The following is a 12,194-nucleotide window of genomic DNA, read 5'->3' as shown; positions in this document are numbered from 1 at the left end:
TTCAGACACTAGAGTCAGCCTAAACTTTAACATCGCTTAGGTATGGTCAACAAGGTGTCTTATCACATTCCCCACTGGTTCTATGGGCGTGAGTCAAATCCTAGACTCATCTAGGGGATTATATTGTTTTTCTAGAACCATGATTTTTACTGCATTTGCTCATCTAATACAGCTAGGTAATTGATCAGACAAGGTCTGACTGTCATAGCCAGGAGTAGGAGTACTGGAGCCCAGCAAAGGCTGCAAGCTGGGTAGTGAGCCATGGAGAGCAGGAAAATAAGACTGATAATTAGTTGTCAGACTAGTGTTAAGTTTTCCCTGATAATTTTAGACTGATTTGCATAGAAGCATCAAGTTTTTTCTAAAGCTATATAAAGGCCTCCTTGCTTTATAAAGATGAGATCTAAGCCTCTGCGATTTTGTAACAGCATTTTTGTTAGAGTCTACCTGACTTTATACCTGAGGGACAATGTGGACCAGTATGCAGAGGCCCCCTCCTTTTAGACCCTCAAAGTGGTTAGAGGATATACATTTAGGCCTGTTCCATACTGGGGCTTGTGCATAAACTACTGCTGCAAGCTCACTTATAGGGAGATCTCTCACTGTCATTGTTAGATGACATGATGCAGGTCCCTTGCCCTTTTAAGTCCCCTAAGGTGGTTCCAGTCCTTGGTAGGAGTGAGAGTCTGATTTAGACTAACTCCTATATATTAAGGGGATTTGGGATCTAAGCACAGCCAACAGTCCTGACCCAGGGCTGGGTCTGTATGATTTAAATGTTGACGGACTTTCACTAGTATACTTAACATGGAGGGGGGGCGCTGCTTCAGGACTTTGGCTGTGGTGGCTGGAGCCATTCTTCCTAGTGTGTCGGGTGTCACCAAGGTTGTGGGGAGATGTTGGACTATAGGTTTCAGGAGTACTTGTAGATAAAGGTTTTGGTATGGGCCAATGGGTTGAGGGTTCCAGGGAGGTTGCCTTTTCTGTATGGTAAACTCATCTCCAGGATCCCTCCCTGTGGCATAAGTCCTTATTTCCCAAGTTCTTCCTGTAACCCAATAATGGTGACTTGGCAGTATTCCAGGCTATGATCTTGATAGGGGATTACAACCACCTGGAGAACAAACCTGGGTGTTTTCTATCTATGCGGATGTAGGGGTCTGTATGCCCCCATGAGAATTTTGTTTCCCAACCTCTGGCTGTACAGTGGAACTGGTCATCCCCCTGGCAGGAAGACTTGCCATTTGCAAGACAGGCATAAAATTGGAGTGTTTGAGTTTCTTTTTCAAATGGTAGGTTGCCACAGTCTACTGCCTGATACCCTCCATGTCTGCCATAGCAGTTCCATAGGCTTAAAGTCATAAGGGTACAGAGGTCTGTTTGGAAGGTGGGTTGACCGTCTGTGGTCACAGTTGTAAGGACTTTCCCATCTCTGGCCTTCCTGAGTTGCCATTCCCAGACTTGGGAGCGATGGGTACTATAAGCAATCCCCTTGGGGAGGAAGAGAAACTATAGTCATAACAATCAGGGAATTCATGTTAGTCTTATCTTTAAAGGGTCAGATGTCTGAATAACAGTCCAATTTCCATCTTCTTCCATAGCCACCTTTAACTGGGTGTGATAAGTCCATGAGGAGATCCCAGCCACTTTTACTGCTGTAGGCAGAGTAAGGATCACAGGATAGGGGCCTTTCCAAGTTGGTTCCAGAGTCTGAACTGAAACTCTCCTGACCCATACCAAGTCGCCAGGAACTTGTGAGCCAGTTCTGAGTCAGATTGAAGACCAGCCCCTTGGACTGTCTGGTGGGTGGTCTTCTGGGTCTGTTGCAGGGCCTGTAATGATTTGAGAAGGGAGTGATTAGTCATCTCTATTTTACGTGTATCTCTCAACTAGGGAAGGATAGTTGGCAGCCTTCCGACATGATCTCATAAGGGGTGAGTCCTCAGTACGGCATGCACCTAGCTCTAAGTAGGTCAAAGGGAGGGAGGTTGGCCCAACTTTGACCTGTTATTATAACCAATTTGGTTAGGTTTCCTTTAAGGTCCTGTTTATTTTTTCTACCTGTCCTGAACTCTGTAGTCTATAGGCACAGTGTAACTTCCAATTAATATTTAATGCCTTTGTCAAATTTTTGAGAGATTTTGGCCGTGAAGGCCAGGATTTTGTCGGACCCTGAGGTGAGGGGCAGCCCAAACCTAGGAACTAGTTCTTGGAGCAGTTTCTTTGTCACTATGGAGGCTGTCTCAGTCCGAGTGGGATAATCTTTCTTTCATTCATCCAGAAAATGTGTCTATGAAAACCAAAATATACTTGTACCTGAAGACAGTTGTTTAATCTCAGTAAAGTCCAGTTCCCATTGTTCCCTGGGGGTGGTGCCATGGGCATGTATTCCCTCCAGCACTTTTTTCTTTTTTAAGCTTACCTGGGCATAGGCAGGCTTTGGCAAGGTAGTCTAGCCATGGAATGTTGTCCACGTTTCTTTCCTTTGGTGTGTAGGCAGGCTTGTGAGGCAGGCTTGGTTCTGGCAATGTGACTAGGTCCTGGAGGGGCCTCCCAAGCAGCCAGATCCTTTTACCTTGTGTCTCAGGGGAGCCTTTTTTGGAAGGAACCCTCTCCCCTGATGCAGTGCCCCATGCATATGAGCAATGGCAAAAGCATACCAGTTGTAGGTATACATGGTGATGGCTTTGTCCTTTTCCCATTGAACTGTGGCCCCAGCATACCTGATGTCAATTTGGATGAAGGTGTTTCCATCTAAGTACAGTACCTCATCTGCCTCTGGCAGTGGGACATCATTCAAATCTGGTCCAGTAGATGGGATCAGGTCATTCTCGGTGCAGTCATGCAGGGGTTCCTCTGCATCCTCATCTGGAAGCAGGCTTGCTGGGTTGAGGGTCGAGGTCCTGTAAAACCTTGTACAGGGTTGATCTAGGAAGAGTGTCTGGTAATGAGTCATTGGGGCATTTGACATTCATCTCTCTGGAGTTCTCCTTAGGAGGGCTTCAACTGAGTGGGGAGTGGTTAAGGGAAGTTCTTACCCCAAGGCCAACTTATCAGCTTCCTTTACAGTTTTCCCATCCAGCTGATACATGATTTAGGAGAGCAGGTTAGGAGAGTTAGCCGGTGGTGCAGGTTCTGGGAAGCAGAGAGAGGTGAGGGTGGTGCCAGGTCCAGACGCAGTGCTCTTGGAGCCCAAGGAAGGCACTAAGTTGGTCTGGGTGAAAAGGATCAGGAAACAGTATTATTTCCCCTGGTGTCTGGGGACCCAAAACTAGGAATGGTGCAGTGCCCAAACTAGGAGTAGAGAACAGTGGGGGAGATGGAAGGGTGAATGAGGTTGGGGGAGTCAAGGTGTGGAGGGCTCTGCGATAGACTTGGCCCAAGTGGCCTGAGGATAGGAGAGCAGGTTAGGAGAGTTAGCCGGTGGTGCAGGTTCTGGGAAGCAGAGAGAGGTGAGGGTGGTGCCAGGTCCAGACGCAGTGCTCTTGGAGCCCAAGGAAGGCACTAAGTTGGTCTGGGTGAAAAGGATCAGGAAACAGTATTATTTCCCCTGGTGTCTGGGGACCCAAAACTAGGAATGGTGCAGTGCCCAAACTAGGAGTAGAGAACAGTGGGGGAGATGGAAGGGTGAATGAGGTTGGGGGAGTCAAGGTGTGGAGGGCTCTGCGATAGACTTGGCCCAAGTGGCCTGAGGATAGGAGAGCAGGTTAGGAGAGTTAGCCGGTGGTGCAGGTTCTGGGAAGCAGAGAGAGGTGAGGGTGGTGCCAGGTCCAGACGCAGTGCTCTTGGAGCCCAAGGAAGGCACTAAGTTGGTCTGGGTGAAAAGGATCAGGAAACAGTATTATTTCCCCTGGTGTCTGGGGACCCAAAACTAGGAATGGTGCAGTGCCCAAACTAGGAGTAGAGAACAGTGGGGGAGATGGAAGGGTGAATGAGGTTGGGGGAGTCAAGGTGTGGAGGGCTCTGCGATAGACTTGGCCCAAGTGGCCTGAGGATAGGAGAGCAGGTTAGGAGAGTTAGCCGGTGGTGCAGGTTCTGGGAAGCAGAGAGAGGTGAGGGTGGTGCCAGGTCCAGACGCAGTGCTCTTGGAGCCCAAGGAAGGCACTAAGTTGGTCTGGGTGAAAAGGATCAGGAAACAGTATTATTTCCCCTGGTGTCTGGGGACCCAAAACTAGGAATGGTGCAGTGCCCAAACTAGGAGTAGAGAACAGTGGGGGAGATGGAAGGGTGAATGAGGTTGGGGGAGTCAAGGTGTGGAGGGCTCTGCGATAGACTTGGCCCAAGTGGCCTGAGGATAGGAGAGCAGGTTAGGAGAGTTAGCCGGTGGTGCAGGTTCTGGGAAGCAGAGAGAGGTGAGGGTGGTGCCAGGTCCAGACGCAGTGCTCTTGGAGCCCAAGGAAGGCACTAAGTTGGTCTGGGTGAAAAGGATCAGGAAACAGTATTATTTCCCCTGGTGTCTGGGGACCCAAAACTAGGAATGGTGCAGTGCCCAAACTAGGAGTAGAGAACAGTGGGGGAGATGGAAGGGTGAATGAGGTTGGGGGAGTCAAGGTGTGGAGGGCTCTGCGATAGACTTGGCCCAAGTGGCCTGAGGATAGGAGAGCAGGTTAGGAGAGTTAGCCGGTGGTGCAGGTTCTGGGAAGCAGAGAGAGGTGAGGGTGGTGCCAGGTCCAGACGCAGTGCTCTTGGAGCCCAAGGAAGGCACTAAGTTGGTCTGGGTGAAAAGGATCAGGAAACAGTATTATTTCCCCTGGTGTCTGGGGACCCAAAACTAGGAATGGTGCAGTGCCCAAACTAGGAGTAGAGAACAGTGGGGGAGATGGAAGGGTGAATGAGGTTGGGGGAGTCAAGGTGTGGAGGGCTCTGCGATAGACTTGGCCCAAGTGGCCTGAGGATAGGAGAGCAGGTTAGGAGAGTTAGCCGGTGGTGCAGGTTCTGGGAAGCAGAGAGAGGTGAGGGTGGTGCCAGGTCCAGACGCAGTGCTCTTGGAGCCCAAGGAAGGCACTAAGTTGGTCTGGGTGAAAAGGATCAGGAAACAGTATTATTTCCCCTGGTGTCTGGGGACCCAAAACTAGGAATGGTGCAGTGCCCAAACTAGGAGTAGAGAACAGTGGGGGAGATGGAAGGGTGAATGAGGTTGGGGGAGTCAAGGTGTGGAGGGCTCTGCGATAGACTTGGCCCAAGTGGCCTGAGGATAGGAGAGCAGGTTAGGAGAGTTAGCCGGTGGTGCAGGTTCTGGGAAGCAGAGAGAGGTGAGGGTGGTGCCAGGTCCAGACGCAGTGCTCTTGGAGCCCAAGGAAGGCACTAAGTTGGTCTGGGTGAAAAGGATCAGGAAACAGTATTATTTCCCCTGGTGTCTGGGGACCCAAAACTAGGAATGGTGCAGTGCCCAAACTAGGAGTAGAGAACAGTGGGGGAGATGGAAGGGTGAATGAGGTTGGGGGAGTCAAGGTGTGGAGGGCTCTGCGATAGACTTGGCCCAAGTGGCCTGAGGATAGGAGAGCAGGTTAGGAGAGTTAGCCGGTGGTGCAGGTTCTGGGAAGCAGAGAGAGGTGAGGGTGGTGCCAGGTCCAGACGCAGTGCTCTTGGAGCCCAAGGAAGGCACTAAGTTGGTCTGGGTGAAAAGGATCAGGAAACAGTATTATTTCCCCTGGTGTCTGGGGACCCAAAACTAGGAATGGTGCAGTGCCCAAACTAGGAGTAGAGAACAGTGGGGGAGATGGAAGGGTGAATGAGGTTGGGGGAGTCAAGGTGTGGAGGGCTCTGCGATAGACTTGGCCCAAGTGGCCTGAGGATAGGAGAGCAGGTTAGGAGAGTTAGCCGGTGGTGCAGGTTCTGGGAAGCAGAGAGAGGTGAGGGTGGTGCCAGGTCCAGACGCAGTGCTCTTGGAGCCCAAGGAAGGCACTAAGTTGGTCTGGGTGAAAAGGATCAGGAAACAGTATTATTTCCCCTGGTGTCTGGGGACCCAAAACTAGGAATGGTGCAGTGCCCAAACTAGGAGTAGAGAACAGTGGGGGAGATGGAAGGGTGAATGAGGTTGGGGGAGTCAAGGTGTGGAGGGCTCTGCGATAGACTTGGCCCAAGTGGCCTGAGGATAGGAGAGCAGGTTAGGAGAGTTAGCCGGTGGTGCAGGTTCTGGGAAGCAGAGAGAGGTGAGGGTGGTGCCAGGTCCAGACGCAGTGCTCTTGGAGCCCAAGGAAGGCACTAAGTTGGTCTGGGTGAAAAGGATCAGGAAACAGTATTATTTCCCCTGGTGTCTGGGGACCCAAAACTAGGAATGGTGCAGTGCCCAAACTAGGAGTAGAGAACAGTGGGGGAGATGGAAGGGTGAATGAGGTTGGGGGAGTCAAGGTGTGGAGGGCTCTGCGATAGACTTGGCCCAAGTGGCCTGAGGATAGGAGAGCAGGTTAGGAGAGTTAGCCGGTGGTGCAGGTTCTGGGAAGCAGAGAGAGGTGAGGGTGGTGCCAGGTCCAGACGCAGTGCTCTTGGAGCCCAAGGAAGGCACTAAGTTGGTCTGGGTGAAAAGGATCAGGAAACAGTATTATTTCCCCTGGTGTCTGGGGACCCAAAACTAGGAATGGTGCAGTGCCCAAACTAGGAGTAGAGAACAGTGGGGGAGATGGAAGGGTGAATGAGGTTGGGGGAGTCAAGGTGTGGAGGGCTCTGCGATAGACTTGGCCCAAGTGGCCTGAGGATAGGAGAGCAGGTTAGGAGAGTTAGCCGGTGGTGCAGGTTCTGGGAAGCAGAGAGAGGTGAGGGTGGTGCCAGGTCCAGACGCAGTGCTCTTGGAGCCCAAGGAAGGCACTAAGTTGGTCTGGGTGAAAAGGATCAGGAAACAGTATTATTTCCCCTGGTGTCTGGGGACCCAAAACTAGGAATGGTGCAGTGCCCAAACTAGGAGTAGAGAACAGTGGGGGAGATGGAAGGGTGAATGAGGTTGGGGGAGTCAAGGTGTGGAGGGCTCTGCGATAGACTTGGCCCAAGTGGCCTGAGGATAGGAGAGCAGGTTAGGAGAGTTAGCCGGTGGTGCAGGTTCTGGGAAGCAGAGAGAGGTGAGGGTGGTGCCAGGTCCAGACGCAGTGCTCTTGGAGCCCAAGGAAGGCACTAAGTTGGTCTGGGTGAAAAGGATCAGGAAACAGTATTATTTCCCCTGGTGTCTGGGGACCCAAAACTAGGAATGGTGCAGTGCCCAAACTAGGAGTAGAGAACAGTGGGGGAGATGGAAGGGTGAATGAGGTTGGGGGAGTCAAGGTGTGGAGGGCTCTGCGATAGACTTGGCCCAAGTGGCCTGAGGATAGGAGAGCAGGTTAGGAGAGTTAGCCGGTGGTGCAGGTTCTGGGAAGCAGAGAGAGGTGAGGGTGGTGCCAGGTCCAGACGCAGTGCTCTTGGAGCCCAAGGAAGGCACTAAGTTGGTCTGGGTGAAAAGGATCAGGAAACAGTATTATTTCCCCTGGTGTCTGGGGACCCAAAACTAGGAATGGTGCAGTGCCCAAACTAGGAGTAGAGAACAGTGGGGGAGATGGAAGGGTGAATGAGGTTGGGGGAGTCAAGGTGTGGAGGGCTCTGCGATAGACTTGGCCCAAGTGGCCTGAGGATAGGAGAGCAGGTTAGGAGAGTTAGCCGGTGGTGCAGGTTCTGGGAAGCAGAGAGAGGTGAGGGTGGTGCCAGGTCCAGACGCAGTGCTCTTGGAGCCCAAGGAAGGCACTAAGTTGGTCTGGGTGAAAAGGATCAGGAAACAGTATTATTTCCCCTGGTGTCTGGGGACCCAAAACTAGGAATGGTGCAGTGCCCAAACTAGGAGTAGAGAACAGTGGGGGAGATGGAAGGGTGAATGAGGTTGGGGGAGTCAAGGTGTGGAGGGCTCTGCGATAGACTTGGCCCAAGTGGCCTGAGGATAGGAGAGCAGGTTAGGAGAGTTAGCCGGTGGTGCAGGTTCTGGGAAGCAGAGAGAGGTGAGGGTGGTGCCAGGTCCAGACGCAGTGCTCTTGGAGCCCAAGGAAGGCACTAAGTTGGTCTGGGTGAAAAGGATCAGGAAACAGTATTATTTCCCCTGGTGTCTGGGGACCCAAAACTAGGAATGGTGCAGTGCCCAAACTAGGAGTAGAGAACAGTGGGGGAGATGGAAGGGTGAATGAGGTTGGGGGAGTCAAGGTGTGGAGGGCTCTGCGATAGACTTGGCCCAAGTGGCCTGAGGATAGGAGAGCAGGTTAGGAGAGTTAGCCGGTGGTGCAGGTTCTGGGAAGCAGAGAGAGGTGAGGGTGGTGCCAGGTCCAGACGCAGTGCTCTTGGAGCCCAAGGAAGGCACTAAGTTGGTCTGGGTGAAAAGGATCAGGAAACAGTATTATTTCCCCTGGTGTCTGGGGACCCAAAACTAGGAATGGTGCAGTGCCCAAACTAGGAGTAGAGAACAGTGGGGGAGATGGAAGGGTGAATGAGGTTGGGGGAGTCAAGGTGTGGAGGGCTCTGCGATAGACTTGGCCCAAGTGGCCTGAGGATAGGAGAGCAGGTTAGGAGAGTTAGCCGGTGGTGCAGGTTCTGGGAAGCAGAGAGAGGTGAGGGTGGTGCCAGGTCCAGACGCAGTGCTCTTGGAGCCCAAGGAAGGCACTAAGTTGGTCTGGGTGAAAAGGATCAGGAAACAGTATTATTTCCCCTGGTGTCTGGGGACCCAAAACTAGGAATGGTGCAGTGCCCAAACTAGGAGTAGAGAACAGTGGGGGAGATGGAAGGGTGAATGAGGTTGGGGGAGTCAAGGTGTGGAGGGCTCTGCGATAGACTTGGCCCAAGTGGCCTGAGGATAGGAGAGCAGGTTAGGAGAGTTAGCCGGTGGTGCAGGTTCTGGGAAGCAGAGAGAGGTGAGGGTGGTGCCAGGTCCAGACGCAGTGCTCTTGGAGCCCAAGGAAGGCACTAAGTTGGTCTGGGTGAAAAGGATCAGGAAACAGTATTATTTCCCCTGGTGTCTGGGGACCCAAAACTAGGAATGGTGCAGTGCCCAAACTAGGAGTAGAGAACAGTGGGGGAGATGGAAGGGTGAATGAGGTTGGGGGAGTCAAGGTGTGGAGGGCTCTGCGATAGACTTGGCCCAAGTGGCCTGAGGATAGGAGAGCAGGTTAGGAGAGTTAGCCGGTGGTGCAGGTTCTGGGAAGCAGAGAGAGGTGAGGGTGGTGCCAGGTCCAGACGCAGTGCTCTTGGAGCCCAAGGAAGGCACTAAGTTGGTCTGGGTGAAAAGGATCAGGAAACAGTATTATTTCCCCTGGTGTCTGGGGACCCAAAACTAGGAATGGTGCAGTGCCCAAACTAGGAGTAGAGAACAGTGGGGGAGATGGAAGGGTGAATGAGGTTGGGGGAGTCAAGGTGTGGAGGGCTCTGCGATAGACTTGGCCCAAGTGGCCTGAGGATAGGAGAGCAGGTTAGGAGAGTTAGCCGGTGGTGCAGGTTCTGGGAAGCAGAGAGAGGTGAGGGTGGTGCCAGGTCCAGACGCAGTGCTCTTGGAGCCCAAGGAAGGCACTAAGTTGGTCTGGGTGAAAAGGATCAGGAAACAGTATTATTTCCCCTGGTGTCTGGGGACCCAAAACTAGGAATGGTGCAGTGCCCAAACTAGGAGTAGAGAACAGTGGGGGAGATGGAAGGGTGAATGAGGTTGGGGGAGTCAAGGCGCGGAGGGCTCTGCGATAGACTTGGCCCAAGTGGCCTGAGGATAGGAGAGCAGGTTAGGAGAGTTAGCCGGTGGTGCAGGTTCTGGGAAGCAGAGAGAGGTGAGGGTGGTGCCAGGTCCAGACGCAGTGCTCTTGGAGCCCAAGGAAGGCACTAAGTTGGTCTGGGTGAAAAGGATCAGGAAGCAGTATTGGTTCCCCAGGTGTCTGGAGACCCAAGACTAGGAATGCCGCAGGGCCCAAACCAGGAGTAGAGAACAGTGGGGGAGATGGAAGGGTGAATGAGGCTGGGGGAATCAAGGCGCGGAGGGCTCCGCGATAGACTTACCCCAAGAGAGGCCTGAGGGTAGCAGAGCAGGCTATGATTTAGTCTTTTAGATAGTTGGGCCACAGTCTGTTTCAATGGCCCCATGGTTTGGGTTAGAACTCCCTTGGCAATGTCCCGGACCTCATCCTCAAACAAGTGGGATGGCTTGGTAACATCTGGGAAAGAACAAGGCTCCTTGTCCAGTCAGTCTCAGTCCATTCTAGGGGTTGGTTCCCTTTAAGGCTGGCATACAGAGGTTTTGCTACTTTAGCAAATCTAAAAATCCATAGGTGACAATATCCAACTGACCCAGGAATTCCTTTACTTGCCAGACTTATGGGGGTTATTCTCAGTCCATACACAAGGAACAGTTGTTGCAGGTCCTGTAAATACCTTGGAGGCTGAGTATCTTTGTTGATAGTTTTCTCTGGTTGCAGGAGATCTTCTTCAGACAAGGGGCAAGTCATCAGAATCCTAGCTGGGGTCAGATCTGAGCCTAGAGAAAGACTTGCTTCTCCAAAAGCGGTGTTGGCCTTTATTCTTTTAGTGTCCCTTTGTAGTCTTTTGTTGTTGTCTCCAGTCTCTTCCTCTAGGTTTTTTGTCATCTATCTTTTTGAAAGTTATCATTGTCCTGGTTAACCCGGTAAATTTTAATAACTGTGACCTATTTACGTCCTCAAAACTTTCCACAATGTCTGGGACCAACTGGGTGACAAAGTGCAATATTTATGGCCTGCTGGTTTTCTGGAGTATCTGGATAAGCCTTTCTAGGGCACCCCAGGATCCCAGCAATTGATTCTTAAGATTTCTGAATCACCTCACTCACCTTAGAAAGATTTGTGGGCCTCCTAATAGTTGCCTTTATTCCCCCTAAAACGACATGGCATCATATGCATTCTTTGTGCAAACTTGCCGGGAGAAGCATGAGAAGCAGCACCCTGAGGCTTCCGTCAGCATCCCAGAGTATCCTAAGAAGTGCTCAGAGGGGTGGAGGACCATGTCTGCTAAAGAAAAAGTGAAGTTTGAAGACATGGCAGAGGCTAAGGCTCCTGATGAGAAATGAAAATGCCATATCCCTCCCAAAAGGGAACCAAAAAAGTTCAAAGATCCCAACGCACCCAAGAGGCCTCCTTCGGCTTTCTTCTTGTTCTGTTGTCACCCCAAAATCAAAGAAGAGAACCCAGGCTTATCTATTGGTGATGTTGCAAAGTGACTGGGAGAGATGTGGAACAGCACTGCTGCAGATGACAAGCAGCCTTATGAGAAGGCCACAAGCTGCAGGAGAAATAGGAAAAGGATACTGCTGCCTACAGAGCTAAAGGAAAACCGGACACTGAAAAAAAGGGGGTGTCAGGGCTGAAAAGAGCAAGAAAAAGAAGAGGAAAATGAAGACGATGAAGAGGACGAGGAAGAGGAGGAAGATGAAGACGCAGGTGAAGATGATGATGAGTTTGTTCTAGCGCAGTTTATTTTTCTTGTCTGTAAGCATTTAACCCCCCTGTACACAACTCACTCCTTTTACAGAAAAAAATAATCAAAATATAAGGCTGTGTTAGATTTGTTTTTGAACTGTACAGTGTCTTTTATTGTAGAATTAACACACTACCGAATATGTCTTTAGATAGCCCTGTCATGGTGGTATTTTCAATAGCCACTAATCTCGCCTGGCACAGTATAGGGGTTGGAAATTGGCATGGAAATTTAAAGCAGGTTCTTGTTGGTACACGGCACAAGTTAGTTATATGTGGGGACAGTAGTTTTTGTCTCTGATGCAGCTTGTATGAAAGTAATTGTTCTGTTAAATGGATACCACTCTAATTGCAAAAAGAAAAAAATTGCAGCTGTTTTGTTGACATTATAAATCCTTCTAAGTGTCATAGGGCATCTTCTTGACCATTGCTATGCCATGTTAAAGTTCAGGCTGACTCTAGTGGCTGAAATTATCAGGCAGTTGGCCTAGGATATGGGAACACAGGTCAGCAGGACCCAAGTTGTCTTGGGAACAGGTCAGTGTGTCCCAGAGTGCACCTGCTAACTTCAGATTTATGGCTTCTGTAGGTTATGTTTGCCTTGCTTCTGCAGAATAGTAACTGTTGCTTAACAGAATAGAAATTGTTAAGGGGCTCTCCACCTGTAAGCTTGAGAACTTAAACTTTTCATCCCTGGTTATGGTTTCTCTGTATAAAAGCTTACCCTAGAGATGGCTCAGGGTACACGCTGGGATTCTGACACCCATG

The 12,194-nt window shown here is 50.9% G+C and overlaps 1 pseudogene; it reads left to right on the top strand.

The window, feature by feature from the left end:
- Positions 1-9,993: 9,993 nt before the first annotated feature.
- Positions 9,994-11,561, top strand: LOC103731743 (annotated as a pseudogene).
- The last annotated feature ends 633 nt before the right edge of the window (positions 11,562-12,194 follow it).

Source organism: Nannospalax galili, unplaced genomic scaffold, assembly GCF_000622305.1.
Source record: "Nannospalax galili isolate Female #2095 unplaced genomic scaffold, S.galili_v1.0 scaffold1791, whole genome shotgun sequence".
Taxonomy (NCBI): Eukaryota; Metazoa; Chordata; class Mammalia; order Rodentia; family Spalacidae; genus Nannospalax; species Nannospalax galili.
The sequence above is the reverse complement of the archived record's forward strand: the minus strand, read 5'-3'. Positions and strand labels throughout refer to the sequence as shown.